The sequence below is a fragment of the Gossypium arboreum genome, chromosome 1, assembly GCF_025698485.1.
Source record: "Gossypium arboreum isolate Shixiya-1 chromosome 1, ASM2569848v2, whole genome shotgun sequence".
In the NCBI taxonomy this organism is placed as follows: domain Eukaryota; kingdom Viridiplantae; phylum Streptophyta; class Magnoliopsida; order Malvales; family Malvaceae; genus Gossypium; species Gossypium arboreum.
In genome coordinates this window covers 39694194-39715894 of record NC_069070.1, presented here as the reverse complement: position 1 = coordinate 39715894, position 21701 = coordinate 39694194, and positions in this window count along the sequence as shown.

Genomic DNA, 21701 nt, shown 5'->3' with positions numbered 1-21701 from the left:
ATACATACATCCATATATTTAAGCTCAAGAATTTTAACATAACATCAAGTGCTCAAATTACTCATGTGGCCGATTATACATGGTCATAAATACACAAAATCACAAATAATTTCAAGGTTTTCACCCTATACATGTACTAGGCGAATGTACATGCAAATTTCACAACATTCTTCAACAAATTTCTTCTTTAAACAAACATATTTATCACTTTCTTCATCACCAAAATATCATGTGCAAACATATATACACATATAGGTGCAAGGCCGAATTTCAAGGTGTCCATAACCATCCAAAGCACAAATTTTAACTAACATGCAAGAAGCATAAACCATGCTCATGAATGCTTCATGGCCGAATACATCACAATCATGCCCTTTCAACTTCGGTCATGGTTAAACAAAAAGAAAACTCAATGTCTTACTCAAGATTGCTACAAAGAAATTTCAAGAGTAGACAATCCATCATTGCATGCATCATTAGCAAGCTTCACATTTAGCATGCAATGGCTTTAACACAATAACAACTTTGGCCAAATACCATTTCCATGGCATAACAAGGATTTGAACCATGGCTAACATGAACATCAAGTTAGCAACTAAAACATGCATGAAACTCATAACACAACCTCATACATACCTTAATCTTGATGCAAGTTTAGCCAAATCTCCTTCTAGATCTCTTCTAAACAAAGAAAATGAAGTAAAAATCTCTTCTTCCTCTTAGAATTTTCGCCAAAAGAAGGGGGAAAAGATGAACAATTTTTTGTTTTTCTTTCTTAGTTACACGGCAATGGGGGGGGAAAGGAGCCTTCACACACACATTTTTTTTTATTCCATACTCCTTATTCTATTCATTCAAACATAACCCACTTACCAAACATGTTTCATGACATGATTTTTGCCCATAATTCCTTGTCATGGCGGCCACTAGCTATAAAAAGGGAATTTGACATGCAAGTCCATTGTTTTGCATGCATGCTTTAATTAGTCATCACACGCTTCCCTATCGTACTTTCAAAGTTCACTACTAAGTCCCTTCTAGTGAAATTCACCTTTATAACACTAAATCAATCATCAAGAAATGTCACACATGAGCACACACATATTATAGGCATCAAAATAAATTTTAAATTATTTTTATGCCTCGGTTTTGTGGTCCCGAAACCACATTCCGACTAGGGTCAATTTTGGGTGTCACAACTCTCCCCACTTAAGAAATTTTCGTCCCGAAAATCTTACCGTAAGTAAGGTTGGGTATCGCTCTTTCATAGAGTTCTCGGTTTCCCAAGTAGCTTCTTCTATCCGTGTTTGAGCCATAACACTTTCACTAGCGGAACCCACTTGTTTCGCAACTCTTTCACTTCACGTGCGGATACGAATCGGTTCTTCCTCATAACTCATATTGGCTTGAATTTCAACCGATGGACTAATCACGTGCGATGGATCGATCTATAGCGTCAAGCATCGAAACATGAAAGACATCGTGAATCTTTTCGAGTTCGGGGCAAAATCAAACGATATGCCACTTTGACCGACTCGCCGGATATCTCATATTGCCCAATGAACCTCGGGCTCAACTTGCCCTTACTACCGAATCGAGTATCTTTTTCAAAGGCGAAACCTTGAGAAACACTTTATCTCCCACGATACTCGATGTCCTTACGCTTTAGATCCGCGTCGACTTCGGCGATCGGAGGCTATCTTCGACTTTCACAGATTACTTTCACTTTTGTTCAAGATCTCTAATCAAATCCACCGAAAATTTTGCTTTCACCGAGCTCGGTCCAAAACAATGGTGTACGGCATTTACGGCCGTACAAAGCCTCGTAAGGTGCCATCCTAATACTTGATTGAAAACTATTGTTATAAGCGAATTCAATCAAAGGCAAATACCGTTCCCATGAACTACTGAACTCGAGGATGCAACATCTCAACATATCCTCAAGTATCTGAATTATCCGCTCGGATTGACCATCGGTTTGGGGGTGAAAGGCGGTGCTGAAATGCAACGTGGTACCCAAAGCTTCTTGCAACTTCTTCCAAAATTGCGAGGTAAATCTCGTATCTCTATCCGATACGATAGAAATAGGTACCCCGTGTAATCTCACAATCTGAGAAATGTACAATTCGGCTAATTTGTCCAATGAAAAATCCGTACGTACGGGGACAAAGTGAGCCGACTTAGTCAGTCTATCTACCACGACCCAAATCGCATCCTTCTTACTTGCTGACAATGGCAGTCCGGATACAAAGTCCATTGTGACTCGATCCCATTTCCACTTGGGTATCGTGATCGGCTGAAGTAATCCTGAAGGCACTTGATGTTCCGCTTTCACTTGTTGACATATTAAACATCTCAAACAAAGTCGAGATGTCTCGTTTCATACCATGCCACCAAAATCGGCGTTTCAAATCGTTGTACATCTTCGTACTCCCGGGTGGATTGCCATTCGGCTACAATGGGCTTCGTTCGAATTATCGAAATAAGTTCAATTCTTTGGAACACACAGACGACTTCGAACCTCAAACAATCGTCATCATCGATCTGAAACTCCGATTCCTTGTTCGAACACACTCGCCCATTTTGCAACCAACTCATCGTTGACCTTCGAGCTTCACAAATTTGATGTATCAATAATGGTTTGGCTTTCAATTCAGCTACTAACACGTTGTCGGATCGAACGGACAAGTGCACATTCATCGCTCGTAAAGCGAATAATGATTTACGACTCAAGGCATCCACAACCACATTCGCCTTTCCCGGGTGATAGTCAATGACCAGCTTATAATCCTTTAACAGCTCGAGCCAACGTCTTTGTCGCAGATTTAAGTCTCTTTGGGTTATCAAATATTTGAGACTTTTGTGATCCGAGTACACATGGCACCTCTCACCAAATAAGTAATGTCGCCAAATCTTTAAGGCGAATACGATGGCAGCCAATTCGAGATCATGGGTCGAATAATTTTTCTCATGTGGCTTTAATTGCCTCGATGCATAGGCCACAACTCGACCTTCTTGCATCAATACACAACCTAACCCAAGTAGGGAGGCGTCACTATAGATGACAAACTCTTTGCCGATTCGGGTTGCACTAGAATTGGGGCTTCACCAAATAAGTTTTCGTTGATCGAAACTCTTCGACATTTCTCCGTCCATTCGAACTTAACATCCTTTTGGAGTAACCGTCATTGGCGTGGCTATCGTTGAGAAACCTTTACAAATCGTCGGTAATAACCTAAAGCCCCAAAAGTCTCGAACCTCGATAATATTTCTCGGAGGCTTCTAGTTAAGTATGGCTGAAATTTTGTTGGTCGACTCGAATGCCCGTTGCGATATCACATGCCCCAAGAAGCTAACCTCCTTAACCGAACTCACACTTGTTGAACTTAGCATATAATTGCTTATCCGTAGAATTTGCATTACTAACCTCGGTGTTCAAGATGTTCGGTCTCATTTCTTGAATAGACCAAGATGTCATCAATGAATACGACTACGAACCGATCTAAATATGGTCGAAGATCCGATTCATCAAATCCATAAATACCGCAGGGCATTAGTAAGTCCAAACGGCATCACTAGAAACTCGTAGTGACCATATCTTGTTCGAAGGCGGTCTTGGGTGCGTCCGAATCTCGAATTCATGGCGATAATAGCCCGATCTCAAATCTATTTTCGAGAACACCGAGGCTCCTTGAGTTGATCGAACAAGTCATCAATACGTGATAGCGGATATTTGTTCTTTATCGTCGCTTTATTAAGTCGACGATAGTCGATGCACAACCTCATGGTCTCATCCTTCTTTTCACAAACAACACCGGCGCACCCAAGGAGAAAAACTCAAGGCGGGCAAAACCTCTATCCACCAATTCTTGCAACTGAGCTTTCAACTCCTTTAATTCCGTCGGTGCCATACGATACGGAGCTATCGAAATTGGAGTGGTACTAGGTACCAAGTCGATGCCAAACTCTATTTCCCGAACAGGTGGTAAACCCGGCAATTCTTCAGGGAAAACATCCGGGTATTCACAAATCACTGGCACAGATTCGGGTTTCTTTTCTGACTCCTTGTCATCGAGCACATACGCAAGGTACGCTTCGCACCCTTTTCTTACATATTTCCGGGCCAACATTGCTGATATTAGAGCTGGCAACCCCTTTAAGTCCGTAGACTCAACCCGAATTATATCGTTATTCGCGCACCTCAGATCGATAGTCTTGCTTTTGCAATTTACAACCGCATCGTGCATGGTCAACCAATCCAAACCAAGAATAACGTCGAATTCATCGAACGGCAAAAGCATCAAGTCCGTAGAAAAACAAGAACCTCGGAATACTAGGGACTTTTCTTGCACACTTTGTTGACAAGCACGTAATGACCCAAGGGTTTGACACCGAATTACAAACTCGATGAGACTCAATAGGCAAAGTCTTCTTTGGATGCTAAGGTTTCACATATATAAGAATGAGTAGAACCAGGGTCAATCAAAGCAATCACATTAGTATCGAAAAGAGTGAAAGTACCGGTAATAACATCTGGTGAGGCAGCATCCTCGCGTGCACGTATGGCATAAGTCCTAGCAGGAGTATGAGCCTCGGGTCTTGTTGTAGCATCTCTCGACCCTCTCTGACCGCCACTAGCATTGCCCGCATTTCTAGATGGCCTACCTCGGCGATGGTAGCACCAGGTTTCCACTTTGACTTACATTTTGTTCAAGTAACCTCGGGCGGTCCTTGATAAAGTGGTCACCGATCCACACTTATAGCGAGGCGATCACGGAACCTCTGACTCCCGAATGCCATTTGCCACAATGCAGACACTCCGCTCTCTCTCGGCGATCATTTCCACCATGGCGATCGAAGTGACTCGTGTGTCACGGGAGGTCGACCGCGATCTCGTCTAGAAAAGCCCGCGCCTCTAGACCGGCTCACATCATCTCAAAATCTCTTGATGCTGTTGAAGAGACTTTCTCGAGGACCTTTTGAATTCTCCGGTTCCCACATCAACTTTTGTTTCTCCTTCCTAAGCTCTTGACTTTACAAGCTCGCTCAACAAGTACTACGAACTCTCGTATTTCGAGAATGCCAATGAACATCCTTATATCATCATTCAGCCCATCCTCGAAGCGTTTACACATAATAGCTTGGACGAAATGCATTCTCGCAGCGTCTGGCTAAGCCTCACAAATTTTCGTTTGTAGTGATGGCGACATAGAGCCTTGCTTAAGATCAAGAAATTCCTTTAAACTTCGGTCGATGAATCTCGGTGATATACTTTTTTGAACTGGGTTTGAAAGAACTCCCAAGTCACTTGCTCTCTAGGCACCACAAGTCGAGTACTCCACCAATAGTAGGCGGAATCACGTAGCAAGGAGATGGTACACTTTAAGCACTCATCGGTGTACAAGATAGCTCATCGAGCACCGGATAGTGTTGTCCAACCAAAATTCAGCTTGCTCGGCATCGTCATCATCCGTAGCTTTAAATTCAGTGGCCCCATGTTTTTGAATCCTATCGATTGGGGCTTACTTGACCTTATTTGGTCGATTCTGGGAGGTATTGTAGGTCTTGGGGTTGCATTTGTCGGAAATGGAGGTTGTGGAACAGTAGTGTTAGTTCGAATGTATTGGTTAAACCAGGTCATTCATCACACTATAAAAGGCTTGCCTAGCCTCATCGTTCGGATTGCTGGCCATAGGTTGAGAGTCCGACGGCGCTGTCCCTTCGCGCGGAGCAAGCGCCACACTCTCCACATCATCAGCTATTGCTCGGTTGGGATCGGGATCCATTGCTATAAACAAACACAAAGTCAAATTGTCGAAATCACCACACTATCAATTCATCATTTAATGGCATGTATAGCTAGACCCCAAACATATCACGGTAGTCCTAGAATCGACTAAACCGTAGCTCGATACCAATAAAATTGTAACACCCGAACCCGAGACCATCGCCGTGTCGGACGCGAGGGGTTAACGAGCTAAATCCTCTTAAAGCACCGACCAATTTGGCATTTCCAGACAGGCTGGAAAACTGCGTCACTGTCGCCTTAAAAATCATATCTCAAGTTTCAAAACTCAGAAACTGATTCCGTAAATTTTCCCTTAATTTAGACTCATATATACTTCCATGGATTTATTTCTAGAATTTTTGGTCGGGCCAATTGGTACAGTTTATTAGTTAAAGTCAACCATGTTACAGGGATCGACTGCTCTGACCTTTCCGCGTTACAACTTGAATATCTCTTTGTACAGGGCTTTAATACTGGTGACGTTTGTTTCTAATGAAACTAGACTCAAAATGGAATCTGCACATATAAGGCATGACTTCTAATTCTTTCTGGATAATTTATAGAAAATTTTTAAAGTCGCGATAGGGGACCCAGAAACTGTTCTGGCCCTGTCTCACAATAACTTTAATATCTCTTAACAAGTAACTCCTATGACCGTTTCGTTTCTTCCATATGAAAGTAGACTCATCAAGGTTCATTTACATAACTTATTCACTATTTAATACCATTCCTACAAATTTTGGTGATTTTTTCAAAACCACACCACTGCTGCTGCCAGCATCTGTTTTCAAGGTAACCTTTACCTATTTCATGATTTCCACGATTCAATTGGCCCTTTTTGCATACATAGCACAAGTGTGATCATGATTAACCATTCCAATGGCTAATCTTTTCAAAACCATTCCATACCCCATAATGATCATCATACAAACGATTATAGAATCATACTAACAACGTATATAAGCCATTTTCGCATGGCTATCCAAGCTTACATAAAACCGAAAGGTACATAGGGTAGTCCTATACATGCCATTTCAAAGTTCAACCAAAATTATACCCAAAATGGAGGCTTTGATAGTGTAGATGACTTTGACTTTAATGATCCCGAGTCCGATCGCTAACGAGCAAAATCTATAAAACAGAGAGCCAAAGCAACGGGGTAAGCATTTTTTTATGCTTAGTAAGTCTCAAGCAATAAAATCAGTTTTAACTAAAGCATTACATTCACATAGCCAAATGAATCATTTCATTAATACACATTCACATAATCATACTTACTTCACACTTCATCATTATATACTTTCACAAGATATCAACCAATTCAATAGCTGAAAACTTCGTTAGCGATTGAGCGAATGTTACTCAAACATATCGACTTTTCCAATGCACATATAAACATACCTTATCCTTTGGACTTTTCGAGCGTACTAATTAAATTTATTACAGCAACCAACGCTCACCTCCAGCCCAAGCTTCTTTGGAATACAACCGGATATAACCACATGCACGAATGCCTTCGGGTCTTAGCCCAGATAGAACGACTTGCACAAATGCCTTCGGGTATCAGCCCGGATTTAACAACTTGCACGAATGCCTTCGGGTCTTAGCCCGGATGTAGTCACTAGCACAATGGCCTTCGGGTCTTAACCCGGATATAATTACTAGCATAAATGTCTTTGGGACTTAGCCCGGATATCATTCAATTGCTCATGCACACACATACATCAATAATCATTACACATCCATGTTTCATTTTCGTTACTAAGGCTCAAACACAAACATATCACTTGCATAATCGCCTTGGGACTTAGCCCGGTATCATTCAAATACTCATACACACATAAATCAATAATCATTACACATCCATATTTCATTTCACATAATTGAGTAGGGTCATTTCTTGAGGACTTACCTCGGATGTTGTCAAACAACTTCAACGGCTATTCGATCACTTTTCCTTCCCTTTATCGGATTTAGCTCCCTTTGCTCTTGAGCTTAACGAATACAAGTAGAAGTATTCAATATTTTTCTCAATAATGTTTACTAGTCAATCACATTCGGCATCTCATATCATCTCACTTTATTATAATTTATCATTCAACCTTTGAACCAAAACGCCATTATATGGCCACATATACATACATCCATATATTTAAGCTCAAGAATTTTAACATAACATCAAGTGCTCAAATTACTCATGTGGCCGATTATACATGGTCATAAATACACAAAATCATAAATAATTTCAAGGTTTTTCACCCTATACATGTACTAGGCCGAATGTACATGCAAATTTCACAACATTCTTCAACAAATTTCTTCTTTAAACAAACATATTTATCACTTTCTTCATCACCAAAATATCATGTGCAAACATATATACACATATAGGTGCAAGGCGAATTTCAAGGTGTCCATAACCATCCAAAGCACAAATTTTAACTAACATGCAAGAAGCATAAACCATGCTCATGAATGCTTCATGGCGAATACATCACAGTCATGCCCCTTTCAACTTCGGTCATGGTTAAACAAAAGAAAACTCAATGTCTTACTCAAGATTGCTACAAAGAAATTTCAAGAGTAGACAATCCATCATTCGTGCATCATTAGCAAGCTTCACATTTAGCATGCAATGGCTTTAACACAATAACAACTTTGGCCAAATACCATTTCCATGGCATAACAAGGATTTGAACCATGGCTAACATGAACATCAAGTTAGCAACTAAAACATGCATGAAACTCATAACACAACCTCATACATACCTTAATCTTGATGCAAGTTTAGCCAAATCTCCTTCTAGATCTCTTCTAAACAAAGAAAATGAAGCAAAATCTCTTCTTCCTCTTAGAATTTTCGGCCAAAGAAGGAGGAAAAGATGAACAATTTTTTGTTTTTCTTTCTTAGTTACACGGCAATGGGGGGGAAAGGAGCCTTCACACACATTTTTTTTTTATTCCATACTCCTTATTCTATTCATTCAAACATAACCCACTTACCAAACATGTTTCATGACATGATTTTTGCCCATAATTCCTTGTCATGGCGGCCACTAGCTATAAAAGGGAATTTGACATGCAAGTCCATTGTTTTGCATGCATGCTTTAATTAGTCATCACACATTTCCCTATCGTACTTTCAAAGTTCACTACTAAGTCCCTTCTAGTGAAATTCACCTTTATAACACTAAATCAATCATCAAGAAATGTCACACATGAGCACACACATATTATAGGCATCAAAATAAATTTTAAATTATTTTTATGCCTTGGTTTTGTGGTCCCGAAACCACATTCCGACTAGGGTCAATTTTGGGCTACCACAACTCTCCCCCACTTAAGAAATTTTCGTCCCCGAAAATCTTTCCGGTAAGTAGGGTTGGGTATCGCTCTTTCATAGAGTTCTTGGTTTCCCAAGTAGCTTCTTCTATCCGTGTTTGAGCCATAACACTTTCACTAGCGAACCCGCTTGTTTCGCAACTCTTTCACTTCACGTGCGGTGATACGAATCGGTTCTTCCTCATAACTCATATTGGCTTGAATTTCAACTTCGATGGACTAATAACGTCGATGGATCGATCTATAGCGTCGAAGCATCGAAACATGAAAGACATCGTGAATCTTTTCGAGTTCAGGGGGCAAAATCAAACGATATGCCACTGGACCGACTCGCTCGGATATCTCATATGGCCCAATGAACCTCGGGCTCAACTTGCCCTTACGGCCGAATCTGAGTATCTTTTTCCAAGGCAAAACCTTGAGAAACACTTTATCTCCCACGATACTCGATGTCCTTACGCTTCGATCCGCGTCACGACTTGACGATCGAAGGCTATCTTCGACTTTCACGGATTACTTTCACTTTACATTCAAAGATCTCTAATCAAATCCACCCCGAAAATTTTGCTTTCACCGAGCTCAGTCCAAAACAATGGTGTACGGCATTTACGACCGTACAAAGCCTCGTAAGGTGCCATCCTAATACTTGATTGAAAACTATTGTTATAAGCGAATTCAATCAAAGGCAAATACCGTTCCCATGAACCACTAAACTCGAGGATGCAACATCTCAACATATCCTCAAGTATCTAAATTATCCGCTCGAATTGACCATCGGTTTGGGGGTGAAAGGCGGTGCTGAAATGCAACTTGGTACCCAAAGCTTCTTGCAACTTCTTCCAAAATCGCGAGGTAAATCTCGGATCTCTATCCGACACGATAGAAATAGGCACCCCGTGTAATCTCACAATCTGAGAAACGTACAATTCGACTAATTTGTCCAATGAAAAATCTGTACGTACGGGGACAAAGTGAGCCGACTTAGTCAGTCTATCTACCACGACCCAAATCGCATCCTTCTTACTTGCTGACAATGGCAGTCCGGATACAAAGTCCATTGTGACTCGATCCCATTTCCACTCGGGTATCGTGATCGGCTGAAGTAATCCTGAAGGCACTTGATGTTCCGCTTTCACTTGTTGACATATTAAACATCTCGAAACAAAGTCGGAGATGTCTCGTTTCATACCATGCCACCAAAACTGACGTTTCAAATCGTTGTACATCTTCGTACTCCCCGAGTGGATTGCCATTCGGCTACAATAGGCTTCGTTCAGAATTATCGAAATAAGTTCCGAATTCTTTGGAACACACAGACGACTTCTGAACCTCAAACAATCGTCATCATCGATCTGAAACTCCGATTCCTTGTTCAGAACACACTCGGCCCGTTTTGCAACCAACTCATCGTCGACCTTCTGAGCTTCACAAATTTGATGTATCAATAATGGTTTGGCTTTCAATTCAGCTACTAACACGTTGTCGGATCGAACGGACAAGTGCACATTCATCGCTCGTAAAGCGAATAATGATTTACGACTCAAGGCATCCGCAACCACATTCGCCTTTCTCGGGTGATAGTCAATGACCAGCTCATAATCCTTTAATGTACTCGAGCCAACGTCTTTGTCGCAGATTTAAGTCTCTTTGGGTCATCAAATATTTGAGACTTTTGTGATCCGAGTACACATGGCACCTCTCACCAAATAAGTAATGTCGCCAAATCTTTAAAGGCGAATCGATGGCGACCAATTCGAGATCATGGGTCGGATAATTTTTCTCATGTGGCTTTAATTGCCTCGACGCGCAGGCCACAACTCGACCTTCTTGCATCAATACACAACCTAACCCAAGTAGGGAGGCGTCACTATAGATGACAAACTCTTTGCCGATTCGGGTTGCACTAGAATTGGGGCTTCATCAAATAAGTTTTCATTGATCGAAACTCTTCGACATTTCTCCGTCCATTCAACTTAACATCCTTTTGGAGTAGCCGTCATTGGCATGGCTATCGTTGAGAAACCTTTTATAAATCGTCGGTAATAACCGCAAGCCCCAAAAAGCTCGAACCTCGGTAATATTTCTCGGAAGCTTCCGATTAAGTATGGCTGAAATTTTGTTCTGTTAGACTCGAATGCCCGTCTGAGATATCACATGCCCCAAGAAGCTAACCTCTCTTAACGAACTCACACTTGCTGAACTTAGCATATAATTGCTTATCCGTAGAATTTGCAGCACTAACCTCGGTGTTCAAAGATGTTCGGTCTCATTTCTTGAATAGACCAAGATGTCATCAATGAATACGACTACGAACCGATCTAAATATGGTCCGAAGATCCGATTCATCAAATCCATAAATACCGCAGGGCATTAGTAAGTCCAAACGGCATCACTAGAAACTCGTAGTGACCATATCTCGCTCAAAGGCGGTCTTGGGTGCGTCGGAATCTCAATTCTGGCGATAATAGCCCGATCTCAAATCTATTTTCGAAAACACCGAGGCTCCTTGATTGATCGAACAAGTCATCAATCTGTGATAACGGATATTTGTTCTTTATCGCCGCTTTATTAAGTCGACGATAGTCGATGCACAACCTCATGGTCCCATCCTTCTTTTCACAAACAACACCGGCGCACCCAAGGAGAAAAACTCGGGCGGGCAAAACCTCTATCCACCAATTCTTGCAATCGAGCTTTCAACTCCTTTAATTCCGTCGGTTGCCATACGATACGGAGCTATCGAATTTGGAGTGGTACCGGTACCAATTCGATGCCAAACTCTATTTCCGAACAGTGGTAAACCCGGCAATTCTTGAGGAAAACATCCGGGTATTCACAAACCAGCGCACAGATTCGGGTTTCTTTTACGACTCCTTGTCATCGAGCACATACGCAAGGTACGCCGCACCCTTTTCTTACATATTTCGAGCCAACATTGCTGATATTACGGTGGCAACCCTTTAAGTCCGTAGACTCAACCCGAATTATCTCGTTATTCGCACACTCGGATCGATAGTCTTGCTTTTGCAATTTACAACCGCATCGTGCATGGTCAACCAATCCAAACCAAGAATAACGTCGAATTCATTGAGCGGCAAAAGCATCAAGTCCGCGGAAAACAAGAACCTCGGAATACTAGGGGACATTTCTTGCACACTTTGTTGACAAGCACGTAATGACCCAAGGGGTTTGACACCCGAATTACAAACTAGTAGACTCAATAGGCAAAGTCTTCTTTGGATGCTAAGGTTTCACATATATAAGAATGAGTAGAACCGGGGTCAATCAAAGCAATCACATTAGTATCGAAAAGAGTGAAAGTACCTGTAATAACATCCGGTGAGGCAAAGATCCTCGCGTGCACGTATGGCATAAGTCCTAGCAGAGTCGAGCCTCGGGTCTTGTTGTAGCATCTCTCGACCCTCTCTGACTACCACTAGCATTGCCCGCATTTCTGGATAGCCTACCTCGAGCAAGTGTAGCACCCGGGTTTCCACTTTGACTTACATTTTGTTCAAGCAACCTCGGGCAGTCCTTGATAAAGTGGTCACCGATCCACACTTATAGCGAGAGCGATCACGGAACCTCTGACTCCCGAATGCCATTTGCCACAATGCGACACTCCGCTCTCTCTCGTGATCATTTCCACCATCTGGCGATCGAAGTGACTCGTGTGGTCACAGAGGTCGACCGCGATCTCGTCTAGAAAAGCCCGGCGCCTCTAGACCGGCTCACATCATCTCGAAATCTCTTGATGCTGTTGAAGAGACTTTCCGAGGACCTTTTCGAATTCTCCGGTTTCCACATCAACTTTTGTTTCTCCTTCCTAAGCTCTTGACTTTACAAGCTCGCTCAACAAGTACTACGAACTCTCGTATTTCGAGAATGCCAACGAACATCCTTATATCATCATTCAGCCCATCCTCGAAGCATTTACACATAATAGCTTGGACGAAATGCATTCTCGCAGCGTCTGGCTAAGCCTCACAAATTTTCGTTCGTAGTCGATGGCGACATAGAGCCTTACTTAAGATCAAGAAATTCCTTTAAACTTCGGTCGATGAATCTCGATGATATACTTTTTTCGAACTCGGTTTGAAAGAACTCCCAAGTCACTTGCTCTCTAGGCACCACAAGTCGAGTACTCCACCAATAGTAGGCGGAATCACGTAGCAAGGAGATGGTACACTTTAAGCACTCATCGGTGTACAAGATAGCTCATCGAGCACCCGGATAGTGTTGTCCAACCAAAATTCAGCTTGCTCGGCATCGTCATCATCCGTAGCTTTAAATTCAGTGGCCCCATGTTTTTGAATCCTATCGATTGGGGCTTACTTGACCTTATTTGGTCGATTCCATCAAGGTATTGTAGGTCTTGAGGTTGCATTTGTCGGAAATGGAGGTTGTGGAACAGTAGTGTTAGTTCGAATCTATTGGTTAAACCGGTCATTCATCACACTATAAAAGGCTTGCCTAGCCTCATCGTTCGGATTGCTGGCCATAGGTTGAGAGTCCGCGGTCTGTCCCTTGCTTGCGGGCAGGCGCCACACTCTCCACATCATCAGCTATTGCTCGGTTGGGATCGGGATCCATTGCTATAAACAAACACAAAGTCAAATTGTCGAAATCACCACACTATCAATTCATCATTTAATGGCATGTATAGCTAGACCCCAAACATATCACGGTAGTCCTAGAATCAACTAAACCGTAGCTCGATACCAATAAAATTGTAACACCCGAACCCGAGACCATCGCCGTGTCGGACGCGAGGGTTAACGAGCTAAATCCTCTTAAAGCATCGACCAATTTGGCATTTCCAGACAGGCTGGAAAACTGCGTCACTGTCGCCTTAAAAATCATATCTCGAGTTTCAAAACTCGGAAACTGATTCCGTAAATTTTCCCTGAATTTAGACTCATATATCCTTCCATGGATTTATTTCTAGAATTTTTGGTGGGGCCAATTGGTACAGTATATTAGTTAAAGTTACCCATGTTACAGGGATCAACTGCTCTGACCTTCGCGCGTTACAACTTGAATATATCTCTGTACAGGGCTTTAATACTGGTGCCGTTTGTTTCTAATGAAACTAGACTCAAAATGGAATCTGAAAATATAAGGCATGACTTCTAATTCTTTCTGGATAATTTATAGAAAATTTTTAAAGTCGCGACAGGGGACCCAGAAACCGTTCTGGCCCTGTCTCACAATAACTTTAATATCTCTTAACAAGTAACTCCTATGACCGTTTCGTTTCTTCCATATGAAAGTAGACTCATCAAGGTTCATTTACATAACTTATTCACTATTTAATACCATTCCTACAAATTTTTGTGATTTTTTCAAAACCACACCACTGCTGCTGCCAGCATCTGTTTTCAAGGTAACCTTTACCTATTTCATGATTTCCACGATTCAATTAGCCCTTTTTGCATACATAGCACAAGTGTGATCATGATTAACCATTCCAATGGCTAATATTTTCAAAACCATTCCATACCCCATAATGATCATCATACAAACGATTATAGAATCATACTAACAACGTATATAAGCCATTTTCGCATGGCTATCCAAGCTTACATAAAACCGAAAGGTACATGACCTTCTACAATAGGGTAGTCCTATACATGCCATTTCAAAGTTCAACCCAAATTATACCCAAAATGGAGGCTTTGATAGTGTAGATGACTTCGACTTTAATGATCCCGAGTCCGATCGCTAACGAGCAAAATCTATAAAACAGAGAGCCAAAGCAACGGGGTAAGCATTTTTTTATGCTTAGTAAGTCTCAAGCAATAAAATCAGTTTTAACTAAAGCATTACATTCACATAGCCAAATGAATCATTTCATTAATACACATTCACATAATCATACTTACTTCACACTTCATCGTTATATACTTTCACAAGATATCAACCAATTCAATAGCTGAAAACTCGTTAGCCGATTGAGCGAATGTTACTCAAACATATCGACTTTTCCAATGCACATATAAACATACCTTATCCTTTGGACTTTTCGAGCGTACTAATTAAATTTATTACAGCAACCAACGCCACCTCCAGCCCAAGCTTCTTGAATACAACCGGATATAACCACATGCACGAATGCCTTGGTCTTAGCCCGGATAGAACGACTTGCACAAATGCCTTGGTATTAGCCCGATTTAACAACTTGCACGAATGCCTTGGTCTTAGCCGGATGTAGTCACTAGCACAATGGCCTTTGGGTCTTAACCGGATATAATTACTAGCATAAATGTCTTGGGACTTAGCCCGAATATCATTCAATTGCTCATGCACACACATACATCAATAATCATTACACATCCATGTTTCATTTTCGTTACTAAGGCTCAAACACAAACATATCACTTGCATAATCGCCTTGGGACTTAGCCCGGTATCATTCAAATACTCATACACACATAAATCAATAATCATTACACATCCATATTTCATTTCACATAATTCGAGTAGGGTCATTTCTTGAGGACTTACCTCGGATGTTGTCGAACAACTTCAACGGCTATTCGATCACTTTTTCCTTCCCTTTATCGGATTTAGCTCCCTTTGGTCTTGAGCTTAACGAATACAAGTAGAAGTATTCAATATTTTTCTCAATAATGTTTACTAGTCAATCACATTCGGCATCTCATATCATCTCACTTTATTATAATTTATCATTCAACCTTTGAACCAAAACGCCATTATATGGCCACATATACATACATCCATATATTTAAGCTCAAGAATTTTAACATAACATCAAGTGCTCAAATTACTCATGTGGCCGATTATACATGGTCATAAATACACAAAATCAAAAATAATTTCAAGGTTTTTCACCCTATACATGTACTACATGAATGTACATGCAAATGTCACAACATTCTTCAACAAATTTCTTCTTTAAACAAACATATTTATCACTTTCTTCATCACCAAAATATCATGTGCAACCATATATACACATATAGGTGCAAGGCAATTTCAAGGTGTCCATAACCATCCAAAGCACAAATTTTAACTAACATGCAAGAAGCATAAACCATGCTCATGAATGCTTCATGGCGAATACATCACAATCATGCCCTTTCAACTTCGGTCATGGTTAAACAAAAAGAAAACTCAATGTCTTACTCAAGATTGCTACAAAGAAATTTCAAGAGTAGACAATCCATCATTGCATGCATCATTAGCAAGCTTCACATTTAGCATGCAATGGCTTTAACACAATAACAACTTTGGCCAAATACCATTTCCATGGCATAACAAGGATTTGAACCATGGCTAACATGAACATCAAGTTAGCAACTAAAACATGCATGAAACTCATAACACAACCTCATACATACCTTAATCTTGATGCAAGTTTAGCCAAATCTCCTTCTAGATCTCTTCTAAACAAAGAAAATGAAGCAAAAATCTCTTCTTCCTCTTAGAATTTTCGGCCAAAAGAAGGAGGGAAAAGATGAACAATTTTTTGTTTTTCTTTCTTAGTTACACGGCAATGGGGGAAAGGAGCCTTCACACACACATTTTTTTTATTCCATACTCCTTATTCTATTCATTCAAACATAACCCACTTACCAAACATGTTTCATGACATGATTTTTTGCCCATAATTCCTTGTCATGGCCGGCCACTAGCTATAGAAAGGGGAATTTGACATGCAAGTCCATTGTTTTGCATGCATGCTTTAATTAGTCATCACACATTTCCCTATCGTACTTTCAAAGTTCACTACTAAGTCCCTTCTAGTGAAATTCACCTTTATAACACTAAATCAATCATCAAGAAATGTCACACATGAGCACACACATATTATAGGCATCAAAATAAATTTTAAATTATTTTTATGCCTCGGTTTTGTGGTCCGAAACCATATTCCGACTAGGGTCAATTTTGGGCATCACATAGCGATTATATGCTAAGTTCAGCAAGTGTGAGTTCTGTTAAGAGAGGTTAGCTTCTTGGGTCATGTGGTATCTGTATCGGGTATTCGAGTCGGCAGAGCAAAATTTCAGCCATACTTAGCGCAAGCCTCCAAGAAATATTACTTGAGGTTCGGAGCTTTTTGGGACTTGCCGTTACTACGACGGTTTGTAAAAGGATTCTCGATGATAGCCACACCGTGATGGCCCGCTTGAGAAAGATGTCAAGTTTGAATGGAAGGAAAAGTGTCGAAAAGTTTCACCAATTGAAAACTCATTTGACGGAAGCTTGATGATTAGTCTGACCCAAATCGGCAAAGAGTTTGTCATCTATAGTGATGCCTCCCTACTTGGGTTAGGTTGCGTATTGATGCAAGAAGGTCGAGTTGTGGCCTACGCGTCGAGAAGCCACATGAGAAAAATTATCCGACCCATGATCTCGAATTAGCTGCCATCGTATTCACCTTGAAAATATGGCGACATTACTTATTTGGTGAGAAGTGCCATGTATTTTCGGATCACAAAAGTCTCAAATATTTGATGACTCAAAGAGACTTAAATCTGAGACAAAGACGTTGGCTTGAGTTGTTGAAAGATTATGAGCTGGTCATTGATTATCACCCGGGAAAGGCTAATGTGGTTGCGGACGCCTTAAGCCGGAAATCGCTTTGTTTTACGAGCAATGAATGTACACTTGTCTATCCTACTCGAAAATATGTTAATAGCGAATTAAAGGCCAAACCATTATTGACTCATCAAATTCATGAAGCTCGAAAAGTTGACGATGAGTTGGTTGCAAAAGCGGGTGAGTGTGTTACGAACAAGGAATCGGAGTTTCAAATTGATGATGACGATTGTTTGAGGTTCGAAATCGTTTGTGTGTTCCAAGAAATTCGAACTCATTTTGATGATTCGAACGAAGCTCATTGTAGCCGAATGTCAATTCACCCGGGAGTACGAAGATGTACAACGATTTGAAATGTCGGTTTTGGTGGCATGGTATGAAACGAGACATCTCGACTTTGTTTGAGATGTTTAATATGTCAACAAGTGAAAGCGGAACATCAAGTGCCTTGAGGTTACTTCAACCGATCATGATACCCGAGTGGAAATGGGATCGAGTCACAATGGACTTTGTGTCCGGCCGCCATTGTCGACTAGTAAGAAGGATGCGATTTGGGTTGTTGTTGATAGACCGACTAAGTCGACTCACTTTATCCTGTGCGTCACGGATTTTCATTAGATAAACTAGCTGAATTGTACGTTTCTCAGTTGTGAGATTACACGGGTCTTGATTTACATTGTATCGGATAGAGATCCGAGGTTCACCTCGCGATTTTGGAAGAAATTGCAAGAAGCTTTGGGTACCAAGTTGCATTTCAAAGACCGCTTTCACCCCAAACCGATGGTCAATCCGAGCGAATAATTCAAATACTTGAGGATATGTTGAGATGTTGCATCCTCGAGTTCGATGGTTCATGGGAACGATATTTACCTTTGATTGAATTCGCACAACAATAGTTTTCAATCAAGTATTAAGATGGAGCCTTACGAGGCCTTATGCGGCGTAAATGCCGTACACCATTGTTTTGGACCGAGCTCGGTGAGAGCAAAATTTTCCGAGTGGATTTGATTAAAGATGCTTTGATGAAAGTAAGAGTAATCCGTGAAAATCAAGATAGCCTCCGATCGTCGAAAGTCGACGCGAATCAAACGAAAAGACATTAAGTATCGTGGGAGATAAAGTGTTTCTTAAAGTTTCGCCTTGGAAAAAGATACTCGATTTGGGCGCAAGGGCAAATTGAGTCCGAGGTTCATCGAGCCATATGAGATATCCGAACGAGTCGGTCCGATTATGCGTGTCGTCGATTTTGCCCCGAACTTGAAAAGATTCACAACGTCTTTCATGTTTCGATGCTTGACGCTATAGATCCGATCCGTCGCACGTAATTAGTCCATCGAGGTTGAAATTCAAGCCGATATGAGTTATGAAGAAGAACCGATTCGTATCCTAGCTCGTGAAGTGAAGGAGTTGCGAAACAAAAGGGTTCCACCGGTGAAGGTGTTATGGCTCAAACACGGATAGAAGAAGCTACTTGGGAACCCGAGAACTCTATGAAAGAGCGATACCCAAATCTATTTACCGGTAAGATTTTCGGGGACGAAAATTTCTTAAGTGGGGGAGAGTTGTGACAGCCTTAAAACGACCCTAGTCAGAATGTGGTTTCGGGACCACAAAACCTAACCACAAAACCTAGGCATAAAAATAATTTATTATTTATTTTATTGCCTATAATATGTGTTAACTCATGTGTGACATTTTTGATGTTTTGATTTAGAGTTATAAATGTGAATTTCACTAGAAAGGACCTAGTAGAAAACTTTGGAAGTATGATGGGGGAATGTGTAATGACTAATTAAAGCATGCATGCAAAACAATGGCCTTGCATGTCAAATATCCCTCTTTTGAGGGATGGGCAAAACATGTCATAGACATGTTTTGTTGGTGCATTAGGGAGAAAAGAAATAAACAAATAAGCATGGGTAATAAAGAATGAAAAAAAAAATGTGTGTGAGTGAACCCCCCCTATTGCCGTGTATTGAAGAAAAGAAAAGAAAAAAATTGATCATCCTTTCATTCTCTCTTGACCGAAAATCCTAAGGAAGAAGAGGGAATTTTTGCTTCATGTTTGGTTTGGAAGAGGATTAGGAAGGGGTTTGGCTATACTTGCATCAAGATTAAGGTATGTTTGAGGTTGTGCCATGAGATTCATGCATGTTTTTAGTTACTAGCTTGATGTTCTTATTAGCCCATGGTTCAAATCTTTGTTATATCATGGGGATGGTATTTGGCCAAGGTGGATTTTGTGTTAATGCCATTGCATGTTAAATATGAAGCTTGTTAATGGTATATGTGATGGGGATTGATGGCTCTTGGACTTTCTTTTTAGTATTTTGAGTAAGACATTAAGTTCTTTGCTTAATCATGACCAAAATTATGGTGTTGTGATGTATTCGGTCATGGTATATCCATAAGTATGATTCATGCATGTTGCATGGTAGGTAAGATTTGAGCTTTGGATATGTGTTTATATTTGGATATAAACAACTTGAGATTCGCCCTTGCACCTACATGAATATGTGTTTGCACATGATGAATTGGTATGACATATATACTATTTCAAGGTGTATATTTGCTTGTGATGATGTTTCGGTTATGTAGTAAATGAGAGATGTGTATTGAGCTACAATATGTAATGCGTTAGTTAGTAAAATGTATGCTGTTCTTTTGTGTGGTATTAAGTGTAAAATTGGCCTCAACATAGACATGCATATTCGGCCAAATGAAGTAGATTGGTGTGCATGTATTCGGTTAGAGGCAACCGTATTGAAGCCTTATCTTGGCTTAGATAATTGACTAAATGGGTAATAAGTGAGGATGGTGCTTAATATACAAACATACATATGCATGTGTAATTGAATTATGAATGTTTAGCAAGATGGTTAAACTAGTTGATTTATTGATTAAGCTCAAGGAGTCAAAGAAGGAGAATCAAGCAAGGGAAAGACGAAGGTCATCGAGTAGCCGACTTGGACTGTTTTACCCAACACAAGGTAAGTCACTAAGCATATATTTTGTATTGATTTGAATAGACATAATGTCTATGTAATTATGCCGAAAGGAATGATGAATTTATATACATGTGTGTATGTGGTGATGGAAGTATTGAATGGAAGGAAAAGAGGTGAGATGTATTGAGTTGTTGATTTCGGCACTAAGTGTGCGGGTATAAACATTTGTGATCATGAGAATGGCACTAAGTTTGCGGGTTTAAAAATTGTACAGCACTAAGTGTGCGAGTTTGATCATGTAGCACTAAGTGTGCGAGTTGATTATATAGCACTAAGTGTGCGGACACACTATATGCTTTTGAATCACTATTGACACTGAGTGTGCGACACTATTGAGTTGATCACGGACAGCGGATCGGGTAAGTACCTTGAGTTCATGGCTAATAGGCGCTATGTTTATATTTGGGGTCGAGCTTGGTAAGTTTGAACCTATGTGACAATGTAAATTGAAGTCACGTACATAAGAATTATCGCGGAATGAGTGAAAGGTCATGCAGATGTATGATTGAATCGAAAGGTCTAAGGAACTATGGTATAGTTCGGTTTGAATGGAGTAATTAGCCTCGTTCCATTTTGTTTCCTCTTGCGATAATGTTATTAATGGTTGTTAGTGCATTGCTTATGACTTACTGAGTTATATACTTATTCGGTGTTTGCTTGTCACCTATTTTAGGTTTCTTGGACTCGACTTTTTGCGTATTCGGGACCGTCATCGAAGTCATCACACCGCTAACAACTTTTGGTATTTTCTTCGTAGTTGGTCTTGGAGTACATTTCGGCATGTATAGGCTATTATGTTTTGTTTGAACTTGGTATGTAAAATTTTGAATAGCCATGCGAAAATGGCTTATAAATGTTTTGAGCATAATGTTATAATTATTTGGTATGTATATGCTCATTAAGAAGCACGGAAATGTTTGGCAATGACCAGCCATTAGAATGGGTCATCATGATTATATTTTGGACTATATATGTAAAAGGGGTGGTTGAATCAT